Below are 18,489 nucleotides of genomic sequence, written 5' to 3' on the forward strand. Positions count from 1 at the left end.
TGGTTAGCTACAGCACAACCAAATGACCATAAAGCAGTATAGCCTTCAGCCCAAAGTTATGCTTAGCAATGATTTTCACTTGATTCAGTCGTGTCTGACTCTTGGGGACCCCGTTTGGGGTTCTCTTGGCAGATACCTCCGAGGGGCTTGCCGTTTGTTTCTCCATCCCATTTTATATATGAGGAAGTGAGGCAAATAGGATTAATGTGACTCGTTCAGGGTCAGCCAACTAATAAGTATCTGGGGCAAAATTTTAGGTCAGGTCTTCCTGAGTCCAGGTGGGGTGCTCTGCCCACTGCCCCAAGAGTAATGATACCACGTCGGGAGAAACCTGTTGAAAAGACACAGACGGTCGTGTAATTGACTACGAGAAAATGATTCGGTTTCAAAGGTCGATGAACCCAGCACCTAATGAGCGGCCAGGATAGGGCTAATGCCACCAAGCACTAGCTACAGAAAAGAGCAGCTCTGCAGCGCAAAGCACGCTGGACAGGGAAGCTCGGGGGTATCCCAGCATCTCCCTGCTCTACCGGGAGGATGGTCACGTCCCAGGCTCTCGAAGCTCCAAATGTTCGGAGGACCAGTCCTCCAGCGGAGGCGCCACCGTACGCACGGGGCTGGGCACCACAAACAGCGAGCTGCCAAAAAGGGGGAGGGAGAGGCTGGACCGAAAAAAGGCGGCGGCGCACACAGCAGTCTGCTGAGAGGGGCATCTGACAGGTCGGGGAAACGGAGGCCGGAGAAGGGACTGAGCCAAGTGGGGGGAGTCTGCACTCTTGCACTGCCAGCCCCGCTCCCCACGGGTTCGAAGAGAGGGGCTGGCTCACCCCGAGGTAGGGTGGGGGGAGGAGCAGGGCCGGAGAGAAACACCGGCCCCGCCCCTCTAGGGCAACGTAGATGGAGCCCCGCACAACAGGTAGAGGAATGGTGGGAGGCAGCCATCCGCCGTCCACCGGGACGGGAAGGAGCCCGTCTGGCTCCGGGGAGCGGCGGGCGGGCGAGGTCGTTCCCGGGAATGCCGGGTCCGGGCTCTCCTCGGCCTCGACCCCCGCGAGGCTTAGTTCAGCCCGGCCCGGTCTGATCCGACCTTCCGTCCTGCCTGACCCGAGCTGCAGTCGGCGGACTCCGGGGCAACCAGCCCTCAGGCCGCCGGGATGCGGGCGGTCCCGGTGGAGCCGAACGGGCGGGGCCGTGCTCACCTCAAACCCCACACAATTTCCTCAACTCCTCGGCCGCTTCCGCGGAGGCTCCCGCCGCCGCCATCCTCTCGCATCAGCGTCATAGCGTCATAAAAGTGCGCGCCTGACGTTAAACCAATTCGCGCACCCCCCCATTGGGCGTGGTGGAGGGCGGGCTCTAGGATCGGAGCTTGCTCTCTAATAGAAGGAGAGACTACCAATCATCGCCATGAGATGCTTTCTCGGGGATGGGTTTGTCAATCATTCTAACAGGCCCTGTAATTGGCTAGCAGATGAGACCGAGGCTATAAAAGACTCACAATCGGCGCTGAGGAGCGGAGTTAAGAGGTAAATCATTTAGCAGTCGGAGTATTTTGGGGAAGGACGCTGGTGGCGTCTGAACCGCGGTTTTAAAGCCAGGGTACTTACAACGCAAGGACACAGGCCACCTGGCTGTTCCACCTGACTGGGTCCAGGCCTTTTCTCCGGCAGACTATCTCCCACACCTGAAAATGCTCTCAGTCTCTCCCTCTCTGACCGCAGACCTCCTTGGCTTTCTTCTAAATTCTAACAAAAGTCCTATCTTCTTTTTTAAATAATACTTTTTCATTAAATAAAATAAAATTTAAAAAAATAAAATAAAATAATACTTTTTTATTATTTTCAAAATACGTACAAAGATAATTTTTAACATTCATCCTTGGAGCACCTTGTATTCCAAATTTTTCTTCCTTCATCCTCTCTTCCCCCTTACTCTAAACAGTAAATAATCCATTATAGAGTAAACGTGCAATTCTTCTAAGTATATTTCCACATTTGTCATGCTGCACAAGAAAAATCAGATCAAAAAAAAAGGAAAAATGAGAAAGAAAAAAAAAGCAAGCAAACAACAACAACAACAAAAAAAAAAAAAAAACCGTGAAAATACTATATTGCGATCCACATTCAATCTCCACAGTCCTCTTTCTGGGAGCAGATGGCTCTCTTCATCACAAGTCTATTGGAGTTGCCTTGAATCATCCCACTGTTGAAAAGAGCCAAGAACCAAGGTGATCAGCTCTTAATCTTCTTGTTGCTGTGGTTCTTCTTGTTGTTCTCTTGGTTCTACTTATTTCACTTAGCATCAGTTCATGTAAGTCTTTCCAGGCTTTTCTGAAATCTTCCTGCTTAAAATCCCATTTTCTACGGGAAAATTTTCTTCCCTCTTCATTCCAATGGGTCACCTTTTTAGTCATTTCCTATTTCTCCTGTATGTAGTTTGTTTTGTGTACATTTGTTTGCATGTTGTCTTCCCTTTTACATTGTAAACTCTTTTAGGTTAGGGGTTGTCGTTTCCCTTGCTTTGCATGTATTTGGATGTATATTGTCTTCTCTATTGGATTGTAAGCTCCTTGAGGACAGGGACTGTCTGTTCTCTCTTTTTGTTTCACCAGTACTTAGGCAGAATGCTTGGCACATAGATATAGTAGGCATTTAATAAATATTTATGGATTGATATAATTAATGTGATTACTAATATGTCATATTATTAATATACCATTAATTACATTTATTTACATTAATTGTATAATAATATAAAATAATATAATTGATGTAGAAAATCCAAATATGGGAGAATGCAGAAGACCAGTGGCAAGAGATCCATAAGTTTATTAAGTGACTCATTTTTCTGGCCCTGTGCTAAGCCACGGCACAAAAAAAAAAACAAAAGGGGCCTTGCCTTCAAGGCAAGAAGCAATGTGCACATATATATGTATATTACAGATTCGGGGTAACTTTAATGGGGAAAATACCAGGTAGCCTTGCAGAAAGGAGCCTGTTGTGGACATGAAGAACAGTCTGCACAGGAACATGGAGCACAGAGCAGGAAGGCTGTTTGCTGCAGTATGCAGTTCAAAGAAAGGGACAATGAATACTGAGAACAGAAATGAATTATCATGCGTTAGGAATAGAAAGGCTGTTTGCAATACACAATACAAGGAAAGGGACTATGTTAAGTCGTTATATCCTCTAGTGATAAAGAGCTTTGAATGAACTGTATATTAAGTCTAGGAAGGGTAAGATACAGCAGGTGATAAAGAGCTTTGAATGTTCAGTAGTAACTTTTATATCTTAGCCTAAAAGTAATAGGAAGTCATTGGAATTTATTGAGTAGAGGAGTATCATTAGATGATTCAGGGAAATCATCCTGGTGGTTTGTTTGAAGAATGGATGAATCAAAAGGGAAATATTAATTAAGAGATTAATAAAGATGATACTAATTGTTAGCATTTAGGTGGTGCTTTGAGGTTTACAAAGTCCTTTACATATGTTATTTCATTTGATCCTCACCTAAACTCTGGGAGGTGGATTCTATTACCTAGTTCCATTTTACATTTGAAGAAACTCAGACAAAAAAAAAAAAAAAAGCTAAGTGATTTGTCCAGAGTTGATAAGTGTCTGAGGCCACATTTGAACTTGGGTCTTTTCTTGACTCCAGGTCCACGGTACCACCTGGTTGCCTGCCCATTTGGAAAGACCAATCAGGAGGCTAGGCAAATGGAAGCTGGGCAAAATGAGGGCTTAATCTAAATTCTAATGCAGGAAGAACATTTAACAACTGATTGGATAAATGGGGGAAAGAGGGAGAAGTGTAAAATGACAGATGTAAATCTGGGTACCACCAGTCTCCTGCTTACCAGGCTCACAGCTTTAGGGATGAGAAGAACACTACTGGTTGGCTCTAGCTTTTTCCTGTTTCATTGGTGAGATTATAGCACACTTTCTATTTAAAATATCTTTGACTCCTCAGGAACAACTCACCTGACAGATCTGATCTGTTGTGAAATTTCATTGCTTCTAGGTTCGCATAACTCCATAAACATACTCTGAGGCAGCCAACCGTCTGGTTTGCTATTGGTCTCCAGCTGCCCCCTCCCTGGATTATTGTAATAGCCGCCTTCCTTGCCTCATCTCACCCCCTAATTCCTCCTTCCACTTAGCTGACAAATGATTTTCCTAATGTGCTAGTTGGATCATGTTACTGCCCTTTAAACTTTGTGAGCTCCCTATTCTCTCAAGGACCAAATATAAAACCCTCCTTTAAAGGTGGCAAAGTCCATAGAGTGTTGGAATCAGGAAGATTCATCTTTTTTAGTTCAAATATGGCCTTAGGCACTTACAAATTGGACAAGTCATTTAACCTTCTTTTGCCTCAGTTTCCTCATCTGTCAAATGAATGGAAGAAGGAAATAGCAACCAGCTTCAGTATCTTTGCCAAGAAATGGAATAATGAAAAATCAGACATAACAGAACAAAAACAAAACCTACTTCCATCCCACCTTTCTAGCTTTCTTTTTATTCCCTTTCACATAAACTTAAGACCCAGGTACCTACTTAATATTTGCTATATACAACACTCCTAATTTTTTGTCTTCTCACCAACTCCTTATGCCTAGAATGTTCCCCATATCCACTTCCTTTTGTAGGCGTTAGCACATTTAGTACTTTTCCCCCTTGAAGTTACCTTCCATTTAAACATTGCATCATCATGTATGCATATAATTATTTTGCATGTTGTCTTGATCTCATTATGATGTGAGGACAGGGACCATGCTTATTTACCTTTTTTGTATCCCTAGCGCTTATTCAGTGTTTTGGATCTAGTTAGCACTTAAAATGGCTATTGACCACCTTGCTACCCTCCACAGAAGTAAGAAAGTTTGGAGAGTGGGTTGGATTTGGAAGTAAAAGAAATAATTGAGTTCAGTTTGGGGCATATTGAGTTTAAGCTGTCTATTTTCTGACATAATCATTTTTAAGTTGTGAGTTACTGCTCCCATTGGTCCTGTGAGAACAGTATTCTCATTAGTCTTGAAGGTTCTGCCCATCCTGCAGGGCACAGAACCAGAGTTCTGTAATGGGAACAGGACCCGTCAGTGACAAGGATTGTATTGTGACTATGTGATGGACGGTCCTGTGAAACAGGGGTAGCTAAATTTCTCAGTGAACCCCTGTGGCTGATCCAAACAATACTTTGCCAGAGGATGATATCATTCCAGAGTGCAAAAGATTATTGTTATGTAAGTTCAGGACACAGTCAGCTTGCTGGGCTTTAGCTCTGGGAAACAGGGTATATCCAAAATATTTTGATAAGAGACCATGAAGGACCTGTTTCACTTTTATGGGATGATCAAGAAGCAGTCAATGGGAATGCACATACTGAGCATCTCTCTTTAAAAGCTTTCCTCTACACATCATTAATCAGAGAAATGCAAATTAAGACAACTCTGAGATACCACTACACACCTGTCAGATTGGCTAGAATGACAGGGAAAGATAATGCGGAATGTTGGAGGGGATGTGGGAAAACAGGGACACTGATACATTGTTGGTGGAATTGTGAACACATCCAGCCATTCTGGAGAGCAATCTGGAACTATGCTCAAAAAGTTATCAAACTGTGCATACCCTTTGATCCAGCAGTGTTTCTACTGGGCTTAAACCCCAAAGAGATACTAAAGAAGGGAAAAGGACCTGTATGTGCCAAAATGTTTGTGGCAGCCCTGTTTGTAGTGGCTAGAAGCTGGAAAATGAAAGGATGTCCATCAATTGGAGAATGGTTGAGTAAATTGTGGTATATGAACATTATGGAATATTATTGTTCTGTAAGGAATGACCAACAGGATGAATACAGAGAGGACTGGCGAGACTTAAATGAACTGATGAACTAAGTGAAACAAGCAGAACCAGGAGATCATTATATACCTCAACAATGATACTGTATGAGGATGTATTCTGATAGAAGTAGATCTCTTCAATAAAGAGAGCTAATTCAGTTTCAATTGATCAAGGTTGGACAGAAGCAGCTACACCCTGCTTGCATTTTTGTTTTTCTTCCCGGATTATTTATACTTTCTGAATCCAATTCTCCCTGTGCAACAAGAAAACTGTTCGGCTCTGCCCACATATATTGTATCTAGGATATACTCTAACCTATTCAACATGTAAAGGATTGCTTGCCATCTGGGGGAGGGGGTGGAGGGAGGGAGGGGAAAAATCGGAACAGAAGTGAATGCAAGGGATAATGCTGTAAAAAATTACCCTGGAATGGGTTCTGTCAATAAAAAGTTATTTAGAAAAAAAAAAAAAAGCTTTCCTCTATTAGTCCTATTAGTCAAGGACATTAGTTGAGTTTAACTGGCCATTCCAGAGGGCTTGGTTCTCCTTAAAACCATGAAAAGGAAGTTTCCTTTGGGAACCAGTTCTAGTTGTTACCCAAACTGCCATTAACTTCATCACTTTAGGCAAGTACCTTTGTCACTCTTGACTTCAATCACTTTCTCTGTTTTGGATTATATGGCCTCTAAAGTAGGGTGTGCTTTCTTAGCCTTTCTTTGTGTCATGGACTCTTTGACAATCACTGGCAAAGCACATAGACCACTTCTCAGCATAATTGTTTTCAAATGAATAAATTAAAATACATAAGTTTACAAAGGAATCCAATTACATTGAGATGCAATTATCAAAATATATTTAAAAATAGATTCATGGACCCCAGATTAAGAATCCTCTGGGGCAGGAACTCTGACATTAATAGCATCAGTCTTGTGGCTCTTAGTCAGCAGAATTAGCACCATCTTTGAACCCTTACCTACCAAATAAGGAATTAGAGATTAAGCTAGATTGGTTCATCAGGCAGCCAGAAGGAAATAGAGCCTTATCTTTATCAGTGGGACCTGCCAGGGTAAAATCTTCCAAGCTGCAGACAGATCAGGGGAAGCAAATCAAGTCCTAAAAAGAACCATGGTTAGGGAGCTCCTAACTAAAACTTTCCCCTAATGCTCGAGTTCCTGAACTCTCCAGGGCATGGAAAGGCTAATAGCAGCAGCTTCTATTTTTATAGTGTGATGCACCATGAAAGTTTTATATAGTTTCCAAAGCACTTTCCTTATGGGCCACCCTGTGAGGGGATGTCAGTCAACCCAATTAGTCAACACGAATTTTTATTAAGCACTTATTAGAAGCCAGATAGAGTAGCTAGGTGGAGTGAATAGAGCATTGGACTTGAAATCAGGGAGACTATGAGTTCAAATCTGACCTCAAACACTAAGGAGCTGTGTGATCCTGGACAAGCCACTTAACCTCAGTTCCCTCATCTGTAAAATGAGATGGAGAAATAACTGACAAACCACTTCAGTACCTTTGCCAAGAAAATCCCTAATAGTGTCATAAAAAGTTGGACATGACTGAATAAAGTGTGCCAAATACTCTGCTAACTTCTAGAAACTCCCTATAAGTACAAAAAAAAATAGTCTGTGTCCTCAAGGAGTCTACATTCTAGTGGAGGAGACAAATGGAATAGATGAAGATAATTGTTTTTAAAAATAGCTTTTTATTTTCAAAATATATGCAAAAATAGTTTTCAACATTCACCCTTGCAAAACCTTGTGTTCCAAATTTTTCTCTTCCCTTCCTCTCATCTCCCTTCTCTAGATAACAAGTAATCCAATAAAGGTTAAACATGAATAGTTCTTCCATACATATTTCCACATTTATCATAATGCACAAGAAAAATCAGATCAAAAAAGGAAAAAATGAGAAAGAAAAAAATCAAGCAAAAAACAATAAAAAGGTGAAAATACTATGTTGTGATCCACATTCAGACCCCATACTCCTTCCTCTGGATGTAGGTGGCTCTCTCCATTGGAACTGACCTGAATCACCTCACTGTTGAAAAGAGAGAGCCCATCAGAGTTAATCATCACATAATATTGTTGCTGTGTACAATGTTCTCTTGGTTCTACTCACTTAGCATCAGTTCATGTAAATCTCAATGAAGGTAATCTTAAAAGGGGGAAGGCATCAGTAGCTGTAGGGCCCAGGAAAGGTAGTCTGCAGAAGGATTCGAGCTGAGTCTATGAGGTGGAGGAAGGGGGGCAGAACATTCAAAGTAAAGCTAGGCTAAGCACCTGTTTAACAGGTATTTATTCCTGTTTTACAGATGAAAAAGCAGAGATTCAGAGAAGATTGTGTATCCTCCCAATGGTTACACAAGTAGGGAATGAGGGCTTGAACTGATGTCCTTCCCTCTTTCCAATATATCATCCTACCTCGCCCCCCTCAGTTAATAGGTTGTACATGGAAACCTTTGTGACTGACTCCTTCCCTCTCCCTCCCTAGGCACTGCTAAGGATTGGGGGTTGGGGGTGGGGAGGGAGAGATAAAGATCAAATCAAATGAGATTGTATGTACAAAGTGCTATCAGAATTACATAATTGTAGAAATACAAACTATTTTATTATTAAAGCAGGGATCTACAATCATATATATACTATAATAATATAATATGTCTTTTCTAAGAAGACACTTGACATGACAGCTTCCCAACCCTGGCTAAAAAGCTGGGAAAGTAAGAGAAGTACTTACGCTCACTACAAGGGCTTAGCTCCTCCTTTAATGGGAAGCTGCTTCACCAATTACTCTCCATTCTTCTAACGCCTTGCTGATGCTCTGAAGGCGCCAGAGGATGAGAGAGCCAGTTGCCAAGGCTGAGTCCCCAGGGAATAAGAACAATTTCTGGTCCTGTCTTCCACCCTTTTCTCTTTATTCCTGGGCCCCAGCTTTGTCCCTGGAAAGGAAAGGGATAATGCCCACAAAGCACTTAATCTCCTGGCCAGAAAGCAGTAAAGAGCAAATTAGGCCCCACTCCAGTTTATCCCCTGCAATGGGGAAAAGCTGGAGAAGAGCCATGTCAGGGATTTAGGAAGCAAAGTTGGGAAGGGAAAGTAGGTCACTGGAGTTTTGAAACCACCAACATCTGAGTGAGGAGGCTCCCCCACTTCCATTCGATACAAGATTCCCCAGGGGCTCTGTGGGTAGCTTGGAGTGGACCCACTCCGGATGGAAGAGGAATTCTGGCTAGTAATTGCAGCAACATCCTGGGCTGGTTTAATAGCTGTTGTAATAGCTCTTCAAAGTTTATAAGACACTTTACATCCATTATCTCATTTGCTCCTCACAATAGCTCTCTGAAGTAGAGATATTGCAAGTATATTATCCCCATGTTGTCAATGAGGGAACAGGAAGACAGGATTCAAATGTAGGTCCTGTTTTGATGCCAAAGTCCCACATTCTCTTCACTAGATCTTCAGCCTTGGAACAGATAGCAGTAATCAGGATGGGGCTCTCTTACCCAGAATCTCATCTCAATCCAAACCAATTTATTCCCTATCTCGCCTTCAGAATAGGATTCTTTGCTTGAGAGGTAGACATCAAGTTCTCTGCTTTAGGTATGATGGAAAGAGCACTGGGCTGAGTATGAGGTGAGGGGTTCAGACTGCCAACGGAGGAGGTTGGGTCACAACTAGCTGGATTCAGGCAGGCTGACATGATGTGTCACCATGATGATATGAGGAAGTCTCCAGGGTGCTGGGTCTTATTATTTTTTAGCAATGATATGCATAAAGATAACATATTATCAAATTTATGGCTGGAAGGAATAACGTTGACACCCTGGGCAACAGTCAGAACCCAAAAAGACCTTGACCAGTCTAGAGCAGTGGGTGTGGGGGGCTAATAGGATAAATTCAATATGGCCAAATGTAAAGCTTTACACTTGGGTACAATAAAATCAACTCTACTAATAAGGAAGAGTTAGCAGTTGCTCTGAACAAGATCTGATGTTCAAGTAGATTAGTATGCTAGTTCAATAACCTTCAACAATATGACATGACAGCCCCAAACTCTCAGGCCATCTTGGGCAGCTTTAAGAGGGACATCATTTCAAGGAACAGAGAACTGTCCCACTTAACTCTGTCCTTTGGAATATTGTGTTGAGTGTTGAATGTAAGGTTGAAGGACATTGGCAACCCTGGAGAAGATCCAGGGGTAACTAAAATGGTGAAAGCCCTTGTCATATGAGAATTAAAGATTAAAAATTAAGCTTACTTTAAAAAATTGGGCTGGAAAAGAGAAGGTTCAAAGAAAATGTAGTAGCTGTCTGTTCTCAAGTATTTGAAGGGATTTCATACAGAGGAGGAGTTAGAATGGTTCTGGTTGATCATAGACCAGAATTAGAGCAATGCATAGAAGTTACAAAGGAGCTAATTGAGATTAGACAAACTTCTTGACCTATTCAGTCCAAAAGTAGAATAGGCTGCTTGCCTGCAGAGGTGGTGGGTTCCCGCTGACTTAGAAATGTTAAGGTAGAGCTTGGATGACAAGGTTATAGTGAGGATTTCTTTCATATATGAGTTGGACTGAATTGATGGTCTCCAAAGTCAGGGAAGGGGATGATTCAAAGGGAAGGATGGGAAAATAGGTCACAATAGGCAGTCAGTTGTGGGACATAGCTCAATGTCTGACTTCACTCAATATTCTCCTTACCTGTGTCTTGCTTGCTACTGCATATATATATATATATATATATATGTATACACACACACACACACATACACACACACACCCCTTCCAACATTTACCTCCTGCTGCCAGATTTGACTTTTTGACATGTATCCTTTAGAGGGGGACACTTTCTAGTCTACAGGGTTTTCATTTTAAAAGTGGGACAAAGTAAATTACAAAGGGTGAATGGCATGATTGGGTTTTGTGGTCCATAGACAGAAGCCTTGTCACATTATCTTTTCCCCAAAACCCATCCCTCTCCTAAATGTCTCTCCTTATATAATACTATTCACCCAAGTTAGCAACCTTAGAGTCATCCTCACCTTTCCTTTCACTTACTCCACTTAGTGAAGCAGTTAATAAAGCTTGCTATTTTATTCTCAATGACATCTTTCACCTCTCTCCTCCTTCCCCCCCCAAAAAAAATACAGCATTTACTTAGCATTTTAAATATTCTTTTTTGCTTGGTATATTGATAATGAATTTTTTACATCTTTGTTTACAGTGACTTAAATTATTTTTTCATCTCTGGCTCCTTTATATCTTTGTAGTCTTCTTATACTTTTCTCTCTTCCTCAATCTAGATGAATGAGTCTATTTTCTTTTCTTCACACATGACACTTGATCTTCCAACTTATACCAAGAATGTTCTTCTTCCTCACATATCCTTTTTAGAGATATTCCCTTACGTCTTAACTCATACAATCTCATCTGCCAGAGACCTTTCTCCATGTTCACAGATCCTAGAGCCTTTCCTCCAGCTTTCCTTTTATCTACCATCTCTTCATTGTGTGTGTGTGTGTGTGTGTGTGTGTGTGTGTGTGTGTGTATACATCTTATATCTAGTTATTTACATGTCATCCACTCCATTAGAATATGAGCTTCATAAGGGCAGAGACTATTTTTTGTATTCTTTGTATAATGTTTGGCATGATGCCTGGAACAAAATAAACATTTGATAAATTTTTATTGATTAATTATCAAGAAAAAAAAAGAAAGATATTTACCTGCTTGGCTAGCTACATTAATTAACTGAATGATTAATTACAGACAATTAGTATTTACAAGTTTACCTTGTCCTCCAGGGACATGCACAAAGAAATTCTTTTAGGGGCAGCTACATGGACCAGTGGATAGAGCACCAGCCCTGAAGTCAGGAGGATCTGAGTTCAAATCTGGCCTCATACACTAACACTTCCTAGCTGTGTGACCCTGGGCAAGTCACTTAACCCCAATTGCCTCAGCCAGAAAAAAAAAAAAGAAATTATTTTAGAGAAAAGGAAACATTCATTCACATTACACTCAAAAGCAAAAAATCATTTTAAAATCAATTGTTAATAAATATAATTTATAAAATATATTGGTTATTTCATCTTAATCTTTAATTTATATGGTTATGTGTGTGTGTGTGTGTGTGTGTGTGTGTGTGTGTGTGTATATATATGTATACATATATATATATATATATATTGGGGTTTTTTTTTTTGCTGAGACAATTGGAATTAAGTGACTTACCCAGGGTCACACAGCTAGGAAGTGTTAAGTGTCTGAGGTCAGATTTGAATTCAGGTCCTCTGATTTCACGGCTGGTGCTCTATCCACTGCACCTCCTAGTTGCCCCTATTTGTGTATATTTTAAGGAATAGTCCATCTATCATTTACAAATAGACATTTATTGAGTACATGCTCAAAAATTTTGTCACTGATGGGGTGTGTGATCAAAAAGTTTTGAGACTTTTGACTTGATGATGAACTCTTGAATTCTGTGATTCTGTGAAATCCCACTTCTGACCCTTAATAGCTATGTGACCTCATAACCTCCCCTCTCAGAATATACTTCCTTATTTGTAAAACAGGGACCTCACAAATGAAACAATGGATGTAAAGAGATTTTTGAAGTTTAAAGTGCCATACAAATTAGTTATTTAATCTAATGATTCTATTCTCTTCTTCTGTCAATCCAAATTCTATACATCTTTTCAAATCCTAAAAGCTTTTCCTTCCCGAATTACCCTTAGCTGAAAATAACCTTGCCCTTTTCTGAATTCCAATAGCATTTAATGTCCATCTTGCCTATCTGGCATTGTAGCTTGCATATCTACTTATATTTACCTTGGGCTTCTTCTCCTTAGAATCATACTTCCCATCTTCTCCTCCTTTGGTCCAACCTCAGAAGATGAGGTGGTTCTTCTCCTTGCCATTTAAATGGCTCAGCTTGTACCTTTGAGCCCATCCCTTCCTATTTCCTGCAGAAGCTTGCCCCTGCAATCATCGACCCGTGTTCTAATTTTCAAACTTATCTGCTGGCTAGTTCCTTCCCCAGGAAGCATACCAGCAGGCTCTGATCCATCGAGATCCCCCCCAAACTCCCTATCATTTGACCTTATTCTCAAACTAATATCTTATAGCTTTCCTTCTTTTCACAGATCTCTAAAAAAGCCTGACTCTGGCTTTGCCTTCTCACTTCTTGACTCTAAAATCTATGTTCCAGTTTGTATGAACTGATGAAAGTGAAATGAGCAAAACCAGAGGAATAATTCATACAATAACCATAATATTGTCAAGACAAGTAACTTTAAAAGACTTTATTCTGCTCAGTGTAATGACTAATCATAATTCTAGACAATGCATCATGAATCATGATACCAATTGACTACAACCAACCAATTGCCTGATCTTGTTGATTATAGCTCCTCAAGACTTGTCTCATTTGTCCCCTTCTTATCACTGGCTCAGGCAACTAGCCCTTATCATCATCTTTTATGTGGTCTATTTCAGTAGTCTCACTGTATCCTTGAATCCAATCAATCCTATTTACAATCCATAGAGCTACCAAAAGGATATTCCTAATATTCAGGTCTTACTGCATCACTCCTCTGCTCAAGAAGGTAAGTGACAAATGGCATATGCTCTTTGGTAATAACCACACCAGGTAAGCAGGTAAAAAGAGCATCAGGTCTGGAATCAGGAAGATGAGTTCAAATATGGTCTCAGACACTAGTCTCATAATCCTGGGCAAGTCACTTAACCTCTGTCTTAATCTCCTGAAGAAGGAAAAGGCAAACCTCTCTGATATCTTTGCCAAGAAAATCCCATGGGCAGCATTGGAGTGCTGATGTGACTGAAAGACACAATAAATTTGACATGACTAATGACTGAACAACAAAGATAAGACAAAGGTCCTCAAAGAGGGAAAAGGAAAGGAGAAAAGATCCTACATTTATGAAAAATATTTATTGTTGCCCTTTTTGTGACAGCAAAGACCTGGAAGCAAAACTTGGAAAGTCTCCTAAGAATTGATGCAGAGTGAAATAAGAACTAACATTTGAAATTAGACATTCAAATAAGAGGCTTTGGAGAAAAATTAATCTGAGGCTATCTGAACCTGAACTCGTTACTTTTGCCACCAAATCTACCACTTTCCTAAACTTTCCCATTTCTGTCCAGGCTCTAGGGTTCCTAGACATTATTCTGGAGTTCATACTCTTTCATCCCAAATACCCAGCTCACTGCCAGATCTTTCTACCTTTACAACATCTCTCATGTCCAAATCCTTCAATGCACTCCCTCATTTCAGGTTTTCATCATCTCTTACTTAGATTATTGTAACAACCTCCTAATGGTTCTCCCTGTCTATCTTTCCCCATCACAGTCCATCTGCGGCCAAAGTACTTTCTTTAAGTGCAAATCTGGCCTCATGATCCCCCTTCTCAATCAGCTCCACTATATTCTTGTTACTTTTGGTACCAAATGTAAACTCTTTTAAGGGAGTAAACCTTACAACCTTTACAACCTACCCCCCAGCCTATCTTGATATCCTTTTGTTCTTTCATATTCTGCAATCTAGTCAAATTGGCTACCTCTGTTCTTCTCTGTCTCTCAGTCTCTGTCTCTGTCTCTGACTCTCTCTCTCTCTCTCTTTTTCTCTCTCTCTCTCTGTCTCTCTTTCTCTCTCTCTCTGTCTCTCTCTGTCTCTCTCTCTTTCTCTCTGTCTATCTCTCTGTCTCTGTCTCTGTCTCTCTTTCTCTCTCTCTCTCTCTCACACACACACACACACACACACACACACACACACTCCTACAAATGATGGGTGCTTTTGTACTGGCCAGCATTCCATCTTTACTTCTGCCTCATAGAGTTACAGTTCAAGCATGATGCCTTTCCTGCTCTCCCTAACTAATTATTGCCCTTGCGCCCAAACTACCTTCTATTAACTACTATTGCTAGTAAGTTCTGGTCCTTTCTCTCTCTTGGAATCAAACTAGCTTTGGAGCATTCTCTTCTTTAAGACTTGAGCTCCCATGTGAGGGATGAGTGACTAGTAGCTTAGTTCTAATTAAGCAGTTAACAAATTGGCTTTTACAAAGAAATATTTGTTTAATAATTAAAGCAAGGACAAAATTACAAACATTTCCTCCAGCACCTTGGACAGGTGTATTCTCTCCTGTACCTCTGGTCTTGAGGATGGGGGAGAAGATAACATGGGGAAGAATAGGTTCATAACAGTTTAATTTCTCCATAGCTTTGGTCCAACTAAGTTCATGTCTAGGTGGGGCATGTCTGCCAAACAAGTCCTCATCTCAGCTTGCAGTGGCCTGGATCCAGAAGGTCACTCCCTGCTCCTTGAGGCATCAATGAGAGGCCAGCTACAAAACTGAATCTGGATTCTGTGACTCACTCCTCTGACCTTTCAAAATTCCCAAGGTTGGAGACTCCACTCCCTTCCCCTAGAATGGAAAAAGAAAAAAGGCAGAAGCAAGGGGCTGAAGCCAGAGTCACATGGTATCAGTGGAGAGAAGTCCCCGAGACTTCTTCCCTTCAGCAGTCCCATGAAAAAGTCAGAGAGGCAGCCAAAGCTGACCAGCCTTTCTGTAGATGTCCATAGCTGTAGCTACACAGCCAGTTCAAAACAAACTCCTTCCCATCATAAAATGGTACCCGGGGGCCAAATACTAAGTGGGCTTCCCAGTCCCCTTTCTAGTCCACCAAAGGCACTTTGCTTCTGGAAGCAGGATCCAGTTGTCTCCATATGGAGAAGTTGCTTCAATTGAACAACTTATTGAATCTATGTGGATCTAGACTCTGGTTATACTACAATGCATTTATTTCTATTTATTCACTTGATATTGATATTTTTACATGCACTCATCTCTCTCATTAGAATGTAAACTCTTGCAAGTTATGGATTTTCATTCTTTATGTTTGTGTCCCCAATATCTAACACCATACCCAACACATAACATGAGCTTAACAATTACTACTGATTGATTGATAGAAAAGAGAGCAAGTAACTAAAAGAAAGAAATACTGAAAGACTTCAGGACTTTGATCAATGCACTAACCAATCATGATTTCAGAAAAAGGAAAATGACGAATAACTCCTCTGCCTCTCAGGAGAGAGACTGGTGAGTCAGCAAGTACTTAAGTGTTTACTCCTGTACTATGGTGATCCCTGGGGATACAGAGAAGGGCAAAATTAGAGACCCTGTCCTCAATGAGTTCAGGTTTTAATCTGGGGAAAAAACATGCAAACAACTATGTTCAGAGAAAATAGATGCAGTATAAATGAAAAACAATCTCAAAGGGAAGGGATGGGGGAAGGCAAGAAGAAAAGCTTCCTATAGAAGGTTGGCTTTGAGCTAAATCTTTTTTTTCCCCCAAGAAGCTTCTATTTTTTTTTTATTAAAAGCTTTTTATTTTCAAAAAATATGTATGGATAATTTTCAACATTCATCCTTGCAAAACCTTGTGTTCCAGATTTTTCCCTCCCTTCCCCCACCTCCTCTCCTAGATGGCAAGTAATCCAATGTATGTTAAACATGTACAATTCTCCTGTATTTATTTCCACAATTATCATGCCGCACAAGAAAAATCAGATCAAAAAGGAAAACAAAATGCAAGCAAACAACAACAAAGAGAATAAAAATACTATTTTGTGATCCACACTCAGTTCACAATAAACATTTATTAAGCAATAGTGCACACTCAGTTCCCACAGTCCTCTCTCTGGGTTAAGCTAAATGTTTAAGAAAGTCAGAGGAGCCAGAAAGCAGAAGTGAAAAGGACAGACTGTCCAGGGATGAGTGAAGACAAAAAGGCACTGAGTTGGAAGTGGTGCCCTTTGTGAAAGTGTGGCTGGAGAGAGCAGAATCTGTAGAGAGGAGTTAAATGTGAGAATATAAGAGGAGGAGCCAGACTATGGAGAAAGAGAAAGAGCTTCTTCTGTCAGAGAGAGAAAAAAATTATATATATATATATATATATATATATATATATACACATATATATATGTATATATATATATGTTTTTAAATCCACACAAAAGAAGTTTCCCATTTCAGATGCAATCCTTTTTTTTTGTTTGTTTGTTTTCATGTATCTGAATGAATTTCCTGTTGGTTAAGATCTTGATAAAAAAAGAAAATATTCTAGAAAAAATTAATAACCCACCAACTCCCAAAATAGAAGCTGCAGCAGTTCCTCATGTCTTTAAGATAAAATAAAAACTCCTCTGCAGATTCTCTTTCGAAATTGATGATGTATTACTACCCTCATTTACTCTGCATTGCAACCAAACTGGACTACTTGCTGTTGCATGCAACCTCCCACCTCTGTGCCTTTGCCCAAGCTGTTTCTGCTGCCTGGAATGCTTTTTCTCCTTTATCTCATGGGTCCCTTAGCTCCCTTCAAAGTTCAGTTCAAATACCACTTCCTTCTAGGGCCCTTTCATGATTCCTCCATGTGTTAATCCTCCTCTTCCAAATAACCAAATATACCATATATACCCTGCATTTATCTCTAAACATGAAGCAGTTAGATGGTTCAATGGATAAAGCACCGCTCCTGGAACCAAAGACCTGAGTTCAAATTCAGCTTCAGACTTATTAGCTGTGTGACCCTGAACAAGTCACTTACTTGCCTTAATCCACCATGGAAGGAAATGGCAAACTACTCCATATCTTTGCCAAGAAAACCCTAGGGAAAGTATGATTTATGAGTTACAGAGATGAACATGTCTGATAATATAAACATGTTGCATCCCCCTAAAATGTAATCTCTTTGAGGGAGGGACTATTTCATCTCTGCCTTAGAGTCTCTGATGCTTGGTACACAATAGGTACTTTTTAAAAAAATTTTTTTAGTAGATGCTTTTAAATGTGAGTTTGATTACATAGATTCATAGAAACAGATTTGGAAGCTACCTCATACTCCTTGTGGTCCAGCTCATGCCTGAAACAACAATCCATTTCCTACATCATCACAAATAATCCATTATTTGATCTTGTTTAAAAACATCCAGTTTTCAAGAATGGAATTGGGTTGTGTGTTTTTATGGGGGGAGCAGTGCCCAGTACTTGAAGCAATGGCTGCTCTAATTCTACTTTGCAATAACTATTATTGCTAGATTTTTTTCTTTACATTGCCCCTAAATCTGCTTTTCTGCAACCTCCACATATTGCTACTATTTCTGACCTCTGAGAACAGGCAGAACAAATCTAATTTGCCCTCTTGTACATGATAGTCTTTCAAATTTTTGAATCTAGTTATCCTGTTGCCCGCTGTCTTCTTTGCTCCAGGCTAAATGTCCCCACTTTCTTCATATGATCTCCACTAACTTCTGGCCTGCTCTTTTCCCTTTTTTACCATCCTACCTTTTTATTGTATCAATGTTGTCATTTTCTCATTTTGATGATTAAATTGAGTTGGATTAAATGCTATTTACTTCCTTGAATGTAAGCTCCTTGAAGGCAGGAACTATTTTGTTTCTGACTATGAATCTTTAGCATTCCATCTGGTACCTTGCACATAGTTGGTGCTTTTAAAATTAAATTGCAGGGTATTTCATTTTTCCCTTCTGGGTTCTGTGGAATAGGATTAGGCTACTCTCTTTTCCTCAGAAACATAAATTTCTCTTAAAAAAAAAAAG

The 18,489-nt window shown here is 40.5% G+C and overlaps 1 protein-coding gene across 2 annotated transcripts in view; it reads right to left on the reverse strand.

Moving 5' to 3' along the window:
• PSKH1 (protein serine kinase H1) overlaps positions 1-9,480 on the reverse strand; it is a 71,549-nt gene extending 62,069 nt beyond the window's left edge. Inside the window, exon 1 of one of the 2 annotated variants that reach the window (XM_051974964.1) lies at positions 8,586-9,480. The gene's annotated coding sequence lies outside the window, so the exon portion shown is untranslated. Of the gene's footprint in view, positions 1-1,199; positions 1,338-8,585 lie in introns of those variants that run through there. The other variant, XM_051974962.1, reaches the window with a different exon arrangement.
• Between the last annotated feature and the right edge of the window lie 9,009 nt (positions 9,481-18,489).

This window comes from Antechinus flavipes, chromosome 2 (genome assembly GCF_016432865.1).
Source record: "Antechinus flavipes isolate AdamAnt ecotype Samford, QLD, Australia chromosome 2, AdamAnt_v2, whole genome shotgun sequence".
NCBI lineage: Eukaryota > Metazoa > Chordata > Mammalia > Dasyuromorphia > Dasyuridae > Antechinus > Antechinus flavipes.